The sequence below is a fragment of the Microtus ochrogaster genome, chromosome 1, assembly GCF_000317375.1.
Source record: "Microtus ochrogaster isolate Prairie Vole_2 chromosome 1, MicOch1.0, whole genome shotgun sequence".
Lineage (NCBI taxonomy): Eukaryota > Metazoa > Chordata > Mammalia > Rodentia > Cricetidae > Microtus > Microtus ochrogaster.
This window is the reverse complement of record NC_022009.1, coordinates 117,857,898-117,864,711: the sequence shown is the minus strand read 5'-3', so window position 1 is coordinate 117,864,711 and position 6,814 is coordinate 117,857,898.

Here is a 6,814-nt window from a genome sequence, read left to right as displayed (position 1 = left end):
AGAGATACATCAAGTGATGCTGGGCAAACCATAAAAGAATTCAAATAAATCAATACTTATCCCTCTGCACAAAACTCAACCCCAAATGTTTCAAAAACCTTAACTTAAAACAGATACATTAAATATGATAGACAAGAAGGTTGGCAATAGCTTGGAAATCATTGGCCCAGGAAACAGAACACCATTAGCACAAGCACTAAAATATAGATAGTCATATTTATAGTTTTCTGTAGTTATGATAGAAGGCAAATTAGGTACAGAGCTTTGGACTCATCAAGATAGAGTACATAATCTAGTCATTTCTCCAAATGTGCAAAATATAAGTGAACTGAACATTGTAGATACAATTCTTATCTAATAATTGTTTTTATTGTTTACAGTTTTATTAAGTTAAGGCTAAAACCTTTCCTCTTTATGTAGACAAAAATGGAGAAGTGTGGAATAATCTTTTGATTCTCTGTGAAGATTTATCACTTGGTTACTTCAACAAAAATCTAGAGTGGATTTTTTAGATAAAGAGGACACTGGAAATAACAAGGACGGAGATGCAAAGTCTCCAGCCAGGCATGGAAGAAGCAGGGAAGCAGCATGAGCTATACAGAGTAAAGGCAATAAATTCGTGAGGCAGAAAGGAAATTAATAGAAGTGTGTTAATTTAACTTGTGAGAGCTAGTTAGAATCAAGTCTAAGATACTGGCCAAGCTTTCATAATTAATAAGAAACCTCCATGTGGTTATTTGGGAGCTGGCAGGTGGGAGAGAAAAATCCACCTACAAATAATTAATAAGTGGGAGTTCAGAAAACTGAAAAACTTCTGCAAAGCAAATGACACTGTCATTCAGGCAAAGTTGCAGTCTACAGAATGGGACTTTTTTTTCTTTTTTCTTTTGTAACTATGCATTCAATAGAGGGCTAATACACAAAGTATATAAAGAACTAAATAAAACTAGATATTAAGAAAACAACGCCATTAATGATGTTTAATGACATATTCAATAACCTTAGCCATCAGGATTAAAGCAAATCAAAACTACTTTAAAATTACTTCTTGCCCCTGTGAGAATGGCTAATGTCACTAAAATAAATGACACTTTATGCTAGTGAGATTGTGGAATAATGGGAACAATTATCCATTGCTAGAGGAGTGCATACTGGTACAGCCACTATGGAAATCAGTGTGGCAGTACCTCAGGAAGACTGGAATAGATATAACTCAAGAACCAGCTATCTGAATCTTGGTCAGATTCCTAAAGAAATTTCCATTCTACCACACAGACACTATCTCAGCCATGCTTGTGGATACTCTATTTAGAATAGCCACAAATTGAAATCAAACTAAATATCCATCAACAGATGAATGGATGAAGAAATTGCGATACATTTATACAATGAAATATTCCTTAACTTGATGAAATCATCAAGTTCAGAGCTAAATGAATAACACTAGTAAACCAGACATAGAAAGACAAATTTGGTATGTATTCACTTATAAGTGGAGGCAGATAGATCTCCCTAAAAATTGGAAATAAAATAATTATGGATGAATGGGTGGGATAGGATGAATGGAATGGAAAAATCAATTTGGGAGGGAGAGAAATGGTGAGTGAGGAAATACTGGGAGAGAGAGTTTAAGAGGCAGTAGAGAAAACCTAATGGAGGAGACGTTTCCTAAACTGTATACATATATGAAGGTGATCTGAATGAAAATACCAAATATGGAGGGAACCCCAAATGGCCCTTTCCTATCACAAAACGATGCTTCCAGTACTAATAGGGTAACATCTAACAATGAGCTTTTGGCCAAAGGGTTCCTATGGAAAAACCAAGACAACTCAGGCTATTGTCATAATTGCTCTCTGTAAACTGACAGTAGGGATCTACTCCTGAAATTAATACCTACACAACTCAGAGAACATCAGGCTACTGCCTTCAGAAACCATTCACCCCTATGTCTTTGGTATAGGAAGGTACTCTGTATGCCATCACAGCCACCACAGCTATAAAATATTTGTTGTAATGGTGTCCTGCCTGCAAGATAAGCTGGTGCAGTGGTGACGCAAATTTGTTGGAGTACCCAACCTCTAAATTATTTGATTTATGTTCCACTCTATGAGAGGAACCCATATCTGACACTGCTTAAGTGACTTAGAACCTTAGACTAGCTAGCTTGGGGAACTATGTTAAATCCAAATACTACTGTTTTACTGAACATTGCTGCATGTTGCTAAATATTCCTGTTTCACTAAAGGAATGTAGCAATAAAATGGTTTTTAATGTCATTCAATGCCCTGCTTAGTTATTATTAGAAAATTGTCTTCCTGTAATGGATGGAAACAAATGAAGAGACCCACAGTCAGATAATATCCAGAATGCAAGGGTCCTAGGGACACTCAACCTTATAAGGAACGTCTCCATCAAATTTCTCACTCAGATTTCAGCGAAATCTGCAGAAGAAGATGGGAAAGCGTCACAAAATCCCAAGAGGGTGGAGAACACAGAGGGAACACGATCCTCTATATCAATAGATAGATGCACATATGAGCTCACAGAGGCTGAGGTCCTTTGCATAAACATCATGGTTTCTATTTTGGTGTTTTTGTGATATTTCTGTGTGCAACTCAGTGGGTCTCTGTTTCTGTTTCTTGTGTCTTGGCCTCTTTTCCTTCTATTTGATACTATTCCTGTGTGTTGCCTTTTAACGTTATTATACTAAATTTTATGTTGTATTTTCGAATCCTGTTTGTGTCCTAATGAGAGACAGAAACGGCATGTTTCCAGATGACAGGCAAGGTGGAGAAGAACTGAGAAGAGTAGATGAAAGAGAAATTGTAATCAGGATATAAAATTTAAAATTAAGGAGAAAAAAACTATTTTTTTTTGAGACAGGGTTTTTCTGTGTAGCTTTGGAGCCTGTCCTGAAACTAGCTCTTGTAGACTAGGTTAGCCTCCATGTCACAGAAATCCTCCTACCTCTGCCTCCTGAATGCTTGAATTAAAGGCATGAGCCACGATTGCCCAGCTTGAAAAAAAAAAAAAACCTGTTTTAAATAAAAGGAAAATATGTCTCAATCTATTACTTAATTTTTATACTAATGGGAGAATATTACATAGATAACTCAGCTGTTAAGAGCACCAACTTTTCTCCCATATGTTCCAGATTTAAATCTTATCTCCAATGGTGTGACTCAGAACTACCTGTATTTTCCATGACAGGGGATCTACTTCTCTCTTCTGAGCCATGTGCGCATCAAACACACATGCGGTGCATAAGTATACTCAAAAGGAAAACACTTATACACACAAAATAAATACTTTTTTTTTAAAGTAAAGAGGTTTTGAATTCACCTATGATCCCTTGTCAAAGAAGACAATAACTTTGAGGAGGTTATCTTTTTCTTATCTAGCACAACAGATGAAGTTTGCAAAGATTTTTGCCCCTAAGCTATAGGTATAGTTTGCTGGATGTTAGAGACTGTGAATTGAATCACAAAGGATATCACTATAGCCTGTCCTTGAAGCTGACAGTGAGTATAAAGTAGACTGGGTTGCTCTAAAACTCACACAACCAAATCTTCACCACCTGCTTCTGGAGATGCTATGAGCAAGAATTGATTGAGTGTGTAGTTACCCTGTGAATCTGCATAGTGATGGAAACATTTAATCAATAGGTATTGAATAAGTCATTTGTATATGGGCTCCTAAAGGAGAAATAGGTTTTTCACATATTCTTTTAGGAAGGTTAAGTGTTGTCTTTCTCCATCACTTTCAAGAGCAATTTAAGTTTTAATTAACAGAATCTTACTTTATTTGGCAAGATTTTTAAGCATTCATTTAGAAAAATCACTTCATTTTGATCCTCTTTAGCAAGAATCGTACAGAATAAGCTAAAAGTAAAATAGATTTCTGATAGCTGCATCATTTGTACCTTATAATTTTTCTTCTGCTTCAATAATTACGCACTTTCCCTGACCTAAAATAGTATACAGTTTTGAGGATAAAATACATAATAAATTTGAAATGTGTATTATGATTCCAATTCCATTGTATAAGGACATAAAGTATATATTATATATATATATTAATATATAAAATCTATATTAGAGGTATACACATGTATTTTTCAACTATTCCTGTGTGTTTAATGGATATTATTATTTTGGTCTTGGATATTTTAAGAATAATTAGAATAAACTAAAAATGCACAAATAAAGAAGGAAAGAGCTTAGAACTGGAGACATAATAGGCCATCTATTACTTTAAAATTTAAACTTCAAATAGTTGCTCGTCTACCTTGCAAAATATGCATAAGATCTAGTCAGTCAAAGACTCAACATGGATGTGAGCTTAGCTCATGAGGCCTCTGTAAATTGTGAGATCCCATTGCTAACTAATTATCTGTGGCTGTTGGTGGATACTAAGGGAGGAAGAATCTTACTTCTTTGGGGAAGTACCAACTAAAAACTTGTCCATTCCCAGTGGATGGCCTCTACCTATGGGCAATACTATTTAGAATTATTAAATTTATTTAAATTAGCAAATTTATTTACTAAAAAGAGGTCACATAGTTGTGAGAAGCATGCTGAAGATTTTATTTTACAGTCACATGTATGGAATTTTAAGAATACAGTGTTATAATGTGCATTCCATTTTTAAAAATGTTTGCTTTGTTTAATACTTTCTCTCCAGTCAAACCATTTCTTTTTGTCTCCTTTGTGTTTTTAAAAACATTTTCTAGATATGCACTTCCCTTTCCTTCCTTTCCCATGCATACCCACTCATTCTTTTTCCAGCTCATGATCTCTTTTTCATTAATCGCTTTACATCTGTGCATGTGTGTGTTACTAAATATTTAGTTACAATCTTCTTAGACCTAATAATGTTAGTTATATGCACTCTTTTTTTTTTTTCTGGATTGACACGCTCTTTTTTCAGGAAGCGGCCTGCTCCTCCCTGGGGAAGACTATTTCTCCGTCTCTCAATATTCTGTATTTGCCTTCGGTTCTTTGTGAAGAGAAAGAACACCTGGGATTTCCCTTGCCTATATTAGTAGTCTATTGATGTCATCCTCATTCAGACCTTATTGAATCAATTGAGTATGACCTCAGGATTCCTTCCTGAAGCAAGGCATACCCTCTGTTCAATACTTCCAGGGAGGTTTGATGAGATAATGCTTTCCTGTTTCCGCCTTTATTATCTCAGTGTGCAGTGGTAATCACCTACTTGCTTTTCTTTGAAGGACTGATTCACAAGATATTCATTAGCTCTGAAGTGCTACATAATTAGATATTCTTTACTTGCTTGCCACCATTTGATCATACAGTTCTCCTTTGATTACCCTTCAACACTGTTTGCACTTCTAGTGGATTTCCTTTGGATTAAGTGATTTATTTAACTCTAGTTTGTTCCATCACAAGTCTGGTTGGCAGCATAATTTTATTGGTGTTTGTGTGCATTGGATGGTCTTCAATTTGTTTTCAGCTTTAAGGGAGATCTTTTCTGCCATTCATGGTTAGCAGGTTTGTGTTTTATACCAGTATGTTGAAGCATAGGTGTCTCTATTATTTACTATCATGCTTTACATGTTTTCTGCAAAATGGTTAGCTTCGGTCTTATTATAGACTCTTTGAGTGTAGACATACATTCCTCTATTGCTATTTTTAAGATTATAATTTTATTCTTTCTTCTTTTAAGTGGTAATCCAATGCTCTCACAGTTACTGAGCAACTCCTCTCAGTTCTGTGTTATCTACCATCGGGTAAGCAAGTGAGAGATGGGGCCTCTTCAAAGACTGCTTTGTTTATTCCTTATGTCTTTTTTCTCTCACTAACAACATGGAAATGGTTGACCGTGTCATCATTGTGAACTCTGTGGAAGATGTTCTGCTTTGTTGTTGATCTGTTTTAGTAACTAAAGTTACAGGGTGCAATTCTCACTTTATAATGATGTATTGATTTCAGATCTTTGGCAAAAAATTCCATTTCATATATTTACAAAATTTAGAGTTGTTTTAAACTTCTTTTTTTTAATTAATTTATTTATTTATTAAAGATTTCTGCCTCCTCCCCGCCACCGCCTCCCATTTCCCTCCCCCTCCCCCAATCAAGTCTTCCTCCCTCATCAGCTCGAAGAACAATCAAGGTTCCCTGACGTGTGGGAAGTCCAAGGACCACCCAACTTCTTAATAGAAGATTTTAGTGTCCTGGACATCTATAGTACTTTCTACTCTTATGTGTATTTTGAGTATTCTAGACATTTTCTTAATGTACAAATCCTGTTTTAGTTGTTTTAATTTCATAACCAAGACTAAGAATCTTTAATGATATGAAGTTTATTTGGCTCTTGAGTTGGGAATTTCATAGAGAATATTGTTAGTAATACTAATTGGCTGTCCATATAAATATTCCTCAATTAACACTCTCCTTCAATCCTGTAATTTACTGTTGTATTTCTCCTCTATGCTTTATTATTTTTGTCAGATGAGACTCGGTAGAGAGCATCTGAATTCAACTGAGAATCCATTTAGATTATAGAAGATCTAAGCGCAATGATGTTGGTGTTTTGAGGAATATTTCATATCAGGCTAAACTGCGAAGAATTCTTCATCCTCCAAGTAATTTCAATAGCTGGACTCAAGTAATTGCTTAATATTCTTTGCTTTCAATGGGAAAATAAATGTCTCTTTTTTAGGATGATACACTAGAAAAAAAAGTCCAGAAAAATATTTTGGAATAAGTGAAAACCTGGATATTTTGGATTAATTTTGTACTCAAATTCAAGTTGCAGTAACTAGAACAATTTCCTTAAGATTTTGTGC